Source organism: Meleagris gallopavo, chromosome 1, assembly GCF_905368555.1.
Source record: "Meleagris gallopavo chromosome 1, MGAL_WU_HG_1.1, whole genome shotgun sequence".
NCBI classification, from domain to species: domain Eukaryota; kingdom Metazoa; phylum Chordata; class Aves; order Galliformes; family Phasianidae; genus Meleagris; species Meleagris gallopavo.
Genome location: NC_139404.1, coordinates 18,330,484 through 18,343,583, shown reverse-complemented (window position 1 = coordinate 18,343,583; position 13,100 = coordinate 18,330,484).

The following is a 13,100-nucleotide window of genomic DNA, read 5'->3' as shown; positions in this document are numbered from 1 at the left end:
GTGAGAGTAAAAAGAAATAATAATTGTGAATTTTCCTTCATTTCTCCACTGAGAAATTCTGTGAAAGCAAAACTTTAAAGTCTTTTTTTTTAGGAACAAAATCTAGGATTTTTTTTCAAAGTGAAATGATCCTTTTTTTAAATTGAAATTTGGATTTTTCTAAAGGTTCAAAATTATTCCTTTTAATTTTAATTGGAACTCCTAAAAGACAGAATATTCACAAGAGTTGGCAGCTGATGAGTTGGATATGTCTGCTCAGCTGTAGAATGGGTCAAAATTTAGCCTATTTTTTTTTTTCCCCCTAGTATTTGACTCTTTCTTCATATCTTTACACTTTTGCCACTTTACATTTTTGGGGGATTTTGTGAGATTTCTAGCACCCATAAGAATTCCATGGTAGGTCTGACTTCGAGCTTTCTTTGCTGTGAGATGTATTTGAATTTTGAAATATATACATATGTGAATATGTGAAAGCTGATTTTTTTACAAGTTACTATCTTAACTCAGGAATTAATTAAACTATTTTGGACAGATAGCTTTCCTTTCTTTTTGTATAATAATACTTCACTCCTCTTCTTCTGTGAAGATCATCTGATATGAAAAATACTTACTTTTCCCTGGATGTACAGAGCTAAAACGAAGTTTAAGTAGCTCCTGAAGTAAAATGTTTCAAAGTGGAAAACTGAAATGGCACATATTAAAAACAGCTGAAAGCTTTTGAAAAGTTCTGGATGAAATTTAAAACTCCAAATTTATAAATATTTTTGTTGGCCAAAAAAAAAAAAGGTAAACAATCTTTATGAGATGAAATTATCACCAACATTTCTGTAATCAGAGGAGAGTTATCCAAGTAAGTAATTTTCTTATTTTTTGTAGGATTTAGTTTTTTTTTTTCTGCTGGCAAAATGAAAACAGCAAAAGTAAATTAGTATGTTAAAACTGCACTTATTCATGCTCCATATGCTCTGACTGACCTGCTAAAAATTAACACATTTAATTTGAACAACTGTTGTATATGTCTAATGTTATCCACATTAGCACTGTTACCGCACGTATTTACAATGAGCATTATTGCATTCTTAGTCTTTGGATGACAAAGTACTTGACAGTAGTAGTATTAGAATAATATTATCAGTATTAGAGTTAACTTTGAAAATAGTAGAGCAGTTGAACCTTTAAGAACATATTTATTCTACAATAACATTGTATGGTGCACTTGGTTATAATTGTAATAAAAAATTGGTTCATTAGCATGGGTTTGCTAGCATCTGAACTCTCATTAGAGTGCTCTGTAGAGGCAAGTTGTGTCTGGCTGAGCTGTAAATCCTTTTATGCTAACATGGTACCGTGATACAGATTGTGCCCTGAAAGACACAGATAAAGGAGACCCAAAATGTCATACAAACCTAGTTTAGATGTCACCAAAACCTTAGTAAGTCTCTTTGTTCATAAGGTATGATAAGAAATCTAGAACTAGAAGATTCTTAAGTCTGGTACCAGAAATGAGAACAATGTAACCATTTCTAATTTTCTTTCCATGCCAGTCTTGATTAAACTTCACATCCAAATCCTGTTTTAATCCTTTTAATGAACACATTCTTTCTAATTGCACCCAACTTTCACCCAGAGAAAACTCCAAATGTTATTGTAGCAAAAACTCAAAAACATTGACAACTTGGAAAAGAAACATGTGTTTTCCCCCATGAAGACCTATTCTTTATGCTGCAGGTATTCTCTTTGATGGATGATGCCACAGGGACCACTTTGTTTTAGCATAACATATTGCCTGTTAAAATAAATCTAAAAGAACATGGAGGTCATATTGATCTGGTCCCACATGTCTCTACAGACATATGTAGAGACAGGTGGTTAACACAGCCTCCTGTCCAAAACAAGGTCTGGAGGGATTTCTACTTATTCTTGACAGGTAGTCAGTACTTCTCCGAGATCTTTGAAAGTGTTTGTTTGAAATATTTACATGATTTAACTATGGGTTCTTTGGATGCAAACCAAGCCACCATCCTCCTTTCACAGATCATTTGCTTGGAACCTCAAGATTAGTTTCCCTTCCTTTGAAAAAAATAATACAAAGTTCTGAGGACAGAACTTGGGTTACTTAGTGACAAACCAATGGAGTTCACATGTTTTGCTGCTGGATGGTGTGCTGCAATCACACCTTGCTTCTGGACAGCCTGGTCTAGTGGTTGGCGACCCTACACATAGCACTGAAACTAGATGGTCATTGTGGTCCTTTTCAACCAGGCCATTCTATGTTTCTATGATTCTATGATTCTATGATTCTATGATTCTATGATTCTATGATTCACAGACACTGTAGCACTTCATCTTTCAGCTGCTCACTTCACCAGAAATAGTGAGAGCAGATCAAGGTCTCTTATGCTGGTTGATTGTGGGAACACAACTGATACTACTGCTGTGAAATAAATCACTTGCCTTAGTGCACTGGTCAACTTGCTCACGCTAATGGCCCAAAAAGGAGGGTGGAAAATAACACCCTCTGCCTGAGCTGCTTTTCTCCATGAAGTGAGCAACTGAGAATGGCTCAGAATTTTCACGCAGAAGAATCCAGCAGCTGAGTCATAAAAATGGATAGTAACAAAGTACAAAGAATACATATTGTTACACTGGATTGATGTATTTTTGAGTCACAAAGAATTATCATAACGAAGCACACCTGTGGGTAATAATGACAAGGCTAATTTTGTGGCATTGCTTTAAACGATATCCATCATTCCACCAAGGTTATCTACTCACACAGGTACATGTGGATGCAAATATGTCTAAGGTTAGTTTTCAATACAACAGACAAACTGAAATGTGTTCCCTTATAGGCATGCTGAATAGATCATGGCATTTGGCTCTTTAAAACCTGTATTCCTGTACAGAAATTCATTTCAAGCCTGTTCTAAACCCACTGAAATTCAAAGATGGTTTAAAAGATATTTTGCTCTGTTGGCATGATGATGGTTCATAGTCTTTGTAAATACTGAAACTCTGTTAAATTGCATGTAGAAGATCAAGCTTGTTCTTCCAGAAAAACGGAGTTCTGAGCAATGGCTGTGATTTTTCTTAATCAAAGGAAATTTTAAAGTGATTTTCAGCACTTGTCTGTAGCAAACATATGGATCAGCAGATAATTAACATATGCATACAAAAATTCCCAAGAAATCCCCACTATTTTGATCGATGAAAATGATTCCCAGGGAGCATAAGGATCTAATGCATGCTAAAATCAGACGTTAAAACAAACAAAAAAAATAACACACAACATTCAGTAATAAAATGTGCCAGCTCTGGAAAGCTGTAACTGTTGATGTGCATGGCCTTTGCGTTACTTTTGTTGGCTTCAGCATAGAAAAGTTTAGCTCTTTCTTGAAAGGTAAAACACTACGGGTATATGCTATTGATGACCAAGACATACAGATCTATAAGCATGTCCATAGATGTTTGATCTTTTCCAGAGGACTAAAATCCAAATAAATTGTTTTCTAGTAATAGATGAAACTTTTGACATTTACAGTTTATTTTTCATTTGTACAAACCAGAATTCTGCCTTCTTTTTCCTACAAATTCAATTGAGGAATTATTACATGAGGCCCACAGCAGAATTCCTCACATCTTTTCTCTTTGCAGCACCTGATAGAAGGGCCACCAGTTTCACAGGCAACGTAAAATACAAACCACATATTGATAGCCTTATTTTAGGAGTTTGTGTTATTTGTTTTTTTTTTTTTTTTCTTTCATGGACTAAAGCATTTTGATATAAAGGCAATTGGTGCTGGATTAGTCTGAGTGGTTGTTGTCATTATAGTCAGAACTTCCTTTCAGAACTTTAGATTTTGGCAGCTGATATGTTCGGGGATATTAGAGAGCAGATGTACTCTTGAGCCACTCAAGTCCAGTCAGTCTATATAGGTACAATTTTCCTTTTTATGAAGTTTGGTGTGACATCTGATGTGACAGTGATCTAACAGAAAGATGATAATGTAAATGTCAAAATATGTCACATGAAAGGATGTATAGTTGTTATTGTTGTGTCTGAAAATATCTGGTTCTGCTCTCATACTTCATATGAGAAATTGAATAACATGAAAAGTTGGAAAGTCAAAGAACAAAAGGTAAAATAGTAAAACTGAAAACTTACAGCAGCAAACACTAGAATTGGATGTTGCTTTCCTGTTAGTTCTGTTAGTTCTGTCTATGGCATATCCATTACTCTCTGATTACAGGTTCAACAACTGCTGAGCGGATCTCTGTGATTTCTGTACTGAAACCTGATTATTTTTTTTAAGAGAGGTGCAACTTTTATTTTTGTTTCATTTAAACAGTACAAAGTTAAGAGTTTCTGACAATCAGATATGAAGAATTTCATCATGGAAAGCCAAAATTAATGCTCATTGTTAAAAATTCATCTATTTGCATTTTTCATCTTCTTTTTCAATTTCTGTGAGTGTAACTTAGAATCAGCTCTAGGTATTAATAAACAAAATAAATAACGGAGTAATATATAAGAGAAAAAGTTAACTCAGAGCAAATAACTTATATAAAATGGTACAAATAAGCTTACATCAGAACTCTCTTACAGTTAGCCAGCTGATGTTATAAATTTAACCCAGAACAAACTGTAACACATTATAAAATATTAAAGGAAAGTTACCATTTAAGACAATGAACCTGAAAGAGAAACTTAGTTCAGGTGGATGCTAATGACTGATTATTACTGGATACTTACTTACTGTATTATTCGATTTCAAATATAATATTTTTCACCGCATCTCTGGAAAAAATGCTATAAATTTAGACAAAAATGTAATGCCTTTAATAATGATGTGTTATACCTTCTGAATCATATGTCCCCAATTTATTGTTGATACTGACCAAGGGGCCCTTTCATCATATGTTCAATTGGGTTCTGAAATGCATTTAGCATTCTGAGGGCTCATAGTAAGTTATACAGTAACAGTACAAAGAAGGAGCTGCACGCTCTGCAAGGCCTTGGAAAACATAAAACAATGCTCTTAGCTTTTATCTTTGGATGAAATAGCCTCCTTGATAGCAGATGACAGAGCAGGGAGCAGGGCTCATCGCTCTCCATAATGAACTTGCATTCTCCAGATGTGCCCTGCTGTTGGGAGCATCTGATTGCCTCAGATTTCCAAGCCCAGCAATCAGGCAACTGGAGGACGGACTGCTTACAAAGCAGGCTGTTTGAAAAAGTGTGGCAATGGCAAAATCAAGTGTATCAGACATATTCAATGCTGCATCCTACATATTCAATGCTGCATCCTACTGGATACTCTCTAATCCAGATAATGATTAATTTTTTCTCTTACTACACCAATTTTTGTGCATACATATACTCAAATCACCTCTCCAAAATTATTTAACTAGGATGTAGCTATATTCAAATTGTTTAGAGGAAAATGTTGAGTAAATAAAATATTTAATGCCCACTGATATCTTCAAAGAAACCTGGGCAACTTACCATGTAACTCAAGAGGAGAGCAGTTCTCCTGTATTAAAGCTGCTTTACTTGTTAATGTCTCTTGGGAGAGCAGATTTCTTTACCAAGATACTCTCTAAAATATTTAATCTAACTTCTATATCTGAATTTATAAACCATAAAATTAAATTGATAATTCTTACACATAAAACGGCTCCCTGTAACTGTAAAACAGTGCAGCTGTAAAATAGTTATTATTAGATAATATTAATTTCTTTGTAAACTGCAGTTTGTCTGATTGTTTCAGAAATATTCAACATCCTTACTTTTCTCTTAAAGATTTTAAAATAGTCTTTAATTTTATTTTTATTTTTATTTTTAGTGCAATAGATGTAACACAAAATCTACATCACTGAAAGCAAACCCAGTTTGAATTTTCCATCAGCAACCACAGACCACAAGATGGCATTCTTGGACTGAGAGTGCCTCTGCAAATTATTCTGCTAATATTCATGCTGCTGTTCACAGCAACTCCAGGAGCTGATCTGTAGCACGATATGCCACGCTGGGGTATGCAGCCAGCGCCCCTGAAGCAAGCAGCAGCACGTTCTGATGAGCTCTGGTACCATCAAAAGTGGCAGCTCAGGTGATGCAAATCCCTGCCTTTTTGCCGTAGCCACTTTCGAGAGATATTTGCTCTAATTCAAGCAGCCTGCTTTGAAACAAAGAGTAGATGAGCACAGAGGCTGTTTAGTAGCACGAAGACTTCTTAATGGCTTCTGTACATCTAAACAAAAGCATAAAACATACTCATATACTGTATGTTGTCAGCTGGATAGAATCACAGAATATCCCAAGTTACAAGGGACCCACATGAATCATTGAGTCCAACTACTGGCTCCACACAGGACCACCCAAAAACCAGATCATATGTCTGAGAGCTTTTTCCAGACTCTTCTTGAACTCCGTCAGGTTGGTGCCATGACCACTGCCCTGGCAGCCTGTTCCAGTGCCTGATCACCCTCTGGAGAAGAACCTTTTCCTGATATCCAGGCTGATACTGTCACTGCTTCCGTTGGTTTCTATCAGTGGCCTCTGAGGAGAAGAGGCCAGCACTGCTCTACTCTCCTCATGAGGAGCTGTAGTCCACCATGAGTTCTCCTTTCTCTTCTCTGGGCAGAACAAACCAGGGGACCTCAGCTGCTTCTTATATGTCTCCCCCCCTAGATCCTTCACCATCTTTCTAGCCCTCCTTTATACACTCTCTGAAAGCTTTACGTCTTTTTTGTACTGTGGTGGCCAAAACTGCACACAGTACTCAAGGTGAGTCTCCACTAGCGCAGTGTAGATCAGGGCAATCACTTCCCCCAGCTAGCAATGTCATGCTTGATGCACTACAGGATATGGTCGGTGATGTAAATCTTGCTCAGTCCTGTTCCTACCACAGCATTAAAACCCCTGACAGCTGTTTTAAAACCAAATGTCCTCTCAGAAAATCACGAAGTTGGAAGTACTGCTATTCCTTTTTATGAATGGCCTTTCTCTTCCTCAGGATGGCTCAGAAATCCATACAGAGATAGATTTTTTGCAGACTTTCATCACATAGCAGCTACATCACATACAGGTGCAGCTGTCCAACTGCACTTCTCAGGAGATGTGAGGGGAGCAAAACCTGGTAAGTCACTGCCCTGGGGTGGACATCCTGCTGATGTCTTGCGGAAATAGATGAAGAGTAGGCAGAAACACCTCTTTAGATATAAAGCAGGCTCCACTGACAAGAAACTCAGGAACTTTTGTACTGCAGCCTGCTGTATCATTCAAACGGCTCTGCCCTGGGTGTGGCTCTGCAGCACAATCAGCTACATGGCTGCCCACAGCTGCTGGGAGCCTAACGCTTTAAAGAATGAGGACACGTGGACAGATGGCTAAATACCCTGAGATGTAGACTGGCATTAACCAGAGTTGTAGGAGTCTGAAAGAGAGCTGTACATAGTGTGAAAATAATGGTAGCAGCCACTCAGCTCAACTGTCGCTTCTTAACTTTGTGAACTTTGTGTGGCTTCATTGAGTTCAGCATAACACTTGCTATACAACCTTGCTCATCTATTTCATGGGATATTTGAAAAGTTAAAGGCATTATGCCAATTGCAAGATCAGACTATTTAACATAGAGAACACAACAGTGTAGTCCTAAGGGATGGCTTAGCCTTCCTGTAAATGAGCTCACAAAGGGCAGTGGGAGGCCCTTGCGGGGTCATGCAGAGCACAAGTGTCACTGCCTCCTGAACGCACTGGTTGCCTGGTTGTTCCCTCCAATCCTTTGACAGTGCTGAATACTCATTTATTCACTTTAGCATATATATATATATTTGTTTTGAAATGTATTTGCATTCATTCAATTAACAAGCTGTACCTGCTTGTTATGGTTTAGGGCCTCTAAACCTGCCAAGACTTGAGCTTGTGATACAGAAATGACAAAATCCCAATATGAAGGATAAAAAGGAAATTATCTGGGAGAAACATAACAAAAATAAGATTAATAAGTCTGTCTTTTCTTGCATTGACTTTTACTTTTATTTTTAGAGTTACTGATGGTTTCTGGGGATCAAAATGAGTTGCTATTATCTTTCTGTAAAGTGCAAAGTATATAGAGATCATCATGACTTCTTTCTTACCAGAGTTAGTTAACAGGATAAAGGCTGATAGGAACCAAAATGACAAAACCCATGTCTTTCAGAAAAGAGGATAAAAGCTGAGATAGCCAAGGAGAACTGCATTTTCTGAGGTTCTTTGGACACTACGCCCATCCTCTGTATATCTGGGCAGATGCAGCCTTGGATTAGTTCAGAAAATGATGGTGATGGCAGCCTGGCAGGAGCCAATGCCAGCATGTAGCTGCAGGAAATTGCCATCAGCCTGACCATCTCTGATGTGATAGCTTTCCTGGTTTCTCCTTCTTCCAACTTTTGATCTACATCAGTCTTACTCCAAGGTATGAGACTGTATTTCCTTCAGTACCTCTTTTCAGCATTGCATTCCTAAATTCCCTAAATATTCTTATTTCTCAAATTTCTTTATGTTGCCATCATATTCTCCCTCTACATTCCAGATCTGTCAAGGAAATTTTAAACAAAACTTGATCTACTCCCAGTCTTTTTAACACTTTTGACCACAAATCAAAACATTGGTATTTATAATTAATGTATATTTATGGCTATTCAGATAGTTTCCACCTGTACAATTATGTTATTGCTATTCCAATTGAAGTTAATTTTGGAGATATTAAGGTTTTATGAGACATTACAGAAAGTGTTTTAATAAATCTGTCCCACCTCTGCGCATGACCTCCAATATTTTTTTCATCATGCATGTATAAGAACAATCATGTTGCGCATTTCAGCTAATATTTCTGGGAAAAAAAAAAAAAAAAAAGCTTACCAGAAAGCAATATTGCTGAATTATAGAGTGATTGTGAAAATGAATTTAGAACATTCTACAATAATTTTGCCTTAATATCTCATGCTTATTAAAGAAAGTCAGAAATACTAATGAGAACATTAGGCCTGATCCACAAAATCATGTTTAAAGCTTGTAAAAAAGGTAATGTGAACACAAAGAGAACTTACCCATGTAATTTTTCACTTTATGATCTCTAATGCTGGTGAAGTGACACCACACCCACATAACACTGCAGAAAGGTGATAGAAAAATTAAAGGTTTCATCCCGTGTTGTTACATAATGGGGAATCTTTCAGTTGTTTTTAAAAAGAGAGAGATCAGGTCTTGAGAATAGTCAGCTGTTATTTGTGTTAATTGCTTTTATTCTTAACACGTCCCAGCAGGTGCTCTTCTTCAGTCCAAACTGCCTGAGGAAACATTATAATACGTGCACTTGAGGGGAGTTTATTTTAACCATTTATTTGTGATAACTTTGTGGTCATTTTATGTTCATTGGCTAGTCTGTTTTTTTGTTACATGTAAAGCTCTACTGTTTGCAGTATAATTATGTTTCCCTGCAGTAAACAAATGCATTATCAATATTGTCTTTTTATTTATTGTATATACTAAGAACCATTATATAAATTATCCATGAAATAAAAACAAATTAAAAGAGAAATCACTTCAGAGGGCATGAATTTCCTAATTGACTGTTCAGATTTGTAGGTTATCACAAAAAAACAAGCAAACAAACAAACAAAACACTATTACTGAAAGTAATATAAATGTAGAAAAGGCTTTCGAAAATATTTACAGTATAAAAAATTCATCACACTGCAAAGAGTGATTGGAGTGCTTATTGGTTTGATACACTCCTTTTAAAGTCCTTAGGTTATCTCAGAAAAAAATGCCACTTCTGAAAGTATTGTTAAGGTAAAAGAAATAAACCTTTCCAGAATTAATTAGTGTAAAAAAGCCCCAAAGAACTCATTGTATTGAAAACTGAAATTTGTATAAGAACACCATGGAAAATATTTGTTCTTCTGAACCTGAACTATAATACTCTTTTTTTTTCTACTCTGGGAAAAGCAGAGCTGTGTATAAATGTATTGTTGGGGAATGGCTGTGAGAGCAGGGCGGACATGAGGCTGCGTACGAGTATAACTAGTGCGGCAGCACAGGGTGCATTCTCACGAGAAAGCATTAGGAGTTAAGATAGGAGACACAACATCCTTGGGCAGCCTGTAAACAGCAGACCATAAACAGCAGGCCTACATCCGCAGCTGTGCTCTGTGGATATGTGGGGGGCCGATGAGCGGATGAGCTCAGTGGCAGGTGTGAATGCTGGCTGAGCATTGGTTGAAGCTAGGCAGCCCACCTAGACGCCCACCTTGTGCTCCAATAGTAGGTGAACACGTGTGTATTAGAATCATATATAAACTCTGTGTGTGCAACAATAAAGTGAAGCTTGATCACTCATATTGAGTACTGTCGTGCTTCCCCGCTTGAGAACAATCTGATTAGGACGCTATCGGCGGCACTGTATGACCATCTCCCACCATGGCTCCAAAGCATCTCAGGGCAATTCTTCCTCATGTGGCATCAGCTCCCACTGTTAAACAATGGGAGGTTTCACTAGGCAGGGAAGAAGAGGAGGAAAAGAACATCTACTCATTGATTTTTTTTCTCTCTCTCCAAGCTTATTGATTTTGTCTTCACAAAGTAAAACAAAAATAAAAAGAAAAAGTTGATAAGTGATACTGATTCTCATTGGCTGTGTCCAAAAGCCTCTTTGTTGCATGGCTTGTCTGTGTGTGCCAGCTGGGTGTTGCACCTGGAAAGGGGGGTGGCACACTGTCCATGTGTATGGTAAGCCCCAGTGCAGCTTCCAGATGGAGCTGGGGCTAGATGCCCTGAAGAACCCATGCTTGTGTCACCACACAGGTGGCCTTCCCCAGGGAGCCCTCAGCCCCTAAGGTGCAGCCACACAGCACACAGCTGAGGGACTGTGGGGCTCCTGCTTTCCAAACCTTTCTTGCATTGCACCTCACCTCTCACAGCTGAACTCCCTCCACAGGAGGAGCTACATTACTCAACTTAGGTATTTTTTTCCTTCTAGTATCTTGCAAACATCAGAGAGTGTAAATGTTGGTGTCATCTGGTGTGCTCCTTGTATAGAAATGGTGGAGCAGCTCCTGGGCCATGGGCTCCTGGAGCACCAGAGACCCTTTGATGGCAGGTGTTTGCTTACACCAACGCATGAGATTGCCCTAGAGGCCAGGTGCTCCTCTGCCTTGAAAAGTGACCACGGTTGGTTGCTCATGCAGCCCCCTCCTTTCCCATCCGTCAGAGTTTTATCGACCTTCTGTCACTGCTTTTCTTTCAAAACAGGGCTTGGGCTCATTAGCAGGGTAGCTTGCTCAGCTCCTGCCTCAGATGCAGCCATTTCTGGAGGAAATTATAAGTTATTGACACAGTAGATCTCATGAACATTTATTCCCTGTTAAAAATACAGATCATTAAAACGCTTTCCAAACAAAAGTTTATTTCTATCCTGGTCAGCAATGCTTCTTGCCAACTGTCAGTATCATGCTTAGTTAAATAATCTGTGAGGATTTGTTGCATTATTTACACTGGAATTAATTATATTACTTTCATATCAATTTGCCTTATCAGCTGTTGCTCCAATGTTGCACAAAGTTAAATAGCCTGGAGAACTTTGCACAGAAGCTGGGATCTCTGGCTTTCTAAAATGGAGCCTGTCACTAAACTCACTCTCAAAAGGTAAGGACTGATTAGTTTACTCTGATGCAGCAGCTCATTATGTGATGATACAGTCTAATAGGTAGATGAACACAGTCTGAGCTTTTATCTGGAGCTTTCAAGACCCTTGCTCCTGCTGCCTGGATCAAGCACTTGGCTTGTTTTCAAAGGGAGATCACCTTGTTTCATCCAAAACTTCACTGATGTTTCCCCAGTTGTGAAATGGTACTAAAAGCTGCAGTAACAATCTCAAAGCTAAACTGATGATCAGTGTTATTACAGGTTTCTCGTCAATATTCTGAGGTCTTGTGTTTTTATGTATTTTATTTTATTTGTTGTTTAGACTTTTAATGTCATTCAAATATTATACTTTTTTTTTTCTTTTTACTCTAGCTGCGAAGGCTAAAAATTTCCTTAAAAATAAGATATTAAGACTGGATATACTCACAACAGTGTACTACTAAGGTGCTGAAAAAATCAAGCAATTATTAGAAGATAGGTTTGGAGATCTGAGAAATGGCATGCAAGAATACAATTAATTGTTATTTATACAGAAATTAGCAATCATGATAGTTATACTTTTTCTCCCACATAATCTTAAGTCAACATTTACTTATATATATAGAAATATATATATATACTGTTCTGTTTTTAATATTTCAGACAACCTATTATCATTTATCTCCTGAGAGATAAAGATTCTACTGTTGGAAAAGATATTCAATTGGTTGAGATAACGTAATTCTATTGGCATAAGTAGAGTCTTTAGATTGATTCTGGCTTGGGTTCTGGCCCAAAATGAAGAAGACTCATACCAAATTAATCTACTGCTTCACATATCCTATTTCTGGGATCTTTGCTTTCCTCAGTGAAGGTCAGGGCAGTAGGAGGTAAAACATTGACATGATTAATATTCCCCACATCTATCTGGAGCTGAATGCCTAGTTAGTAAGCCAGCTGACCAGAGGCCGTTGTTAAAGAAGGTGATGCATTCACATAGCAAGAAGCACAAAAAAATGAATGAGAAAACTTTTTGATTGTAAAGGATGTGGACCAGGTCTCATTTTGGCATATCAAATTGTTAGAATTTCACCTTGTTCAATTATAGGTGGGAATTGACTTGAAGTAGTATTTGCATTTTTTTAATCACAGTGAAATCTTGCTTTGTTTTAACACACAAAAAAGGAAGGTCATGAAACAGCTTAGCAAAAACTTTAGCACTTGTAATTTTTGTTTGTAGAAAATCTTAAGGATTGAAAGATTGTCAGCACTGTGGGTCCTACTGCTGGTATTTCCACAAGACTGCTGGAAAAAATTACCTGCAAGATTAAAATGTGATTCATGACAGCACAGGTTCACCAAGGACAGGCTGTGCCTCACCAATGTGGTGGCTTATATCTGTTCCTTACAAACACATACAAAATTTGAAGGGGAA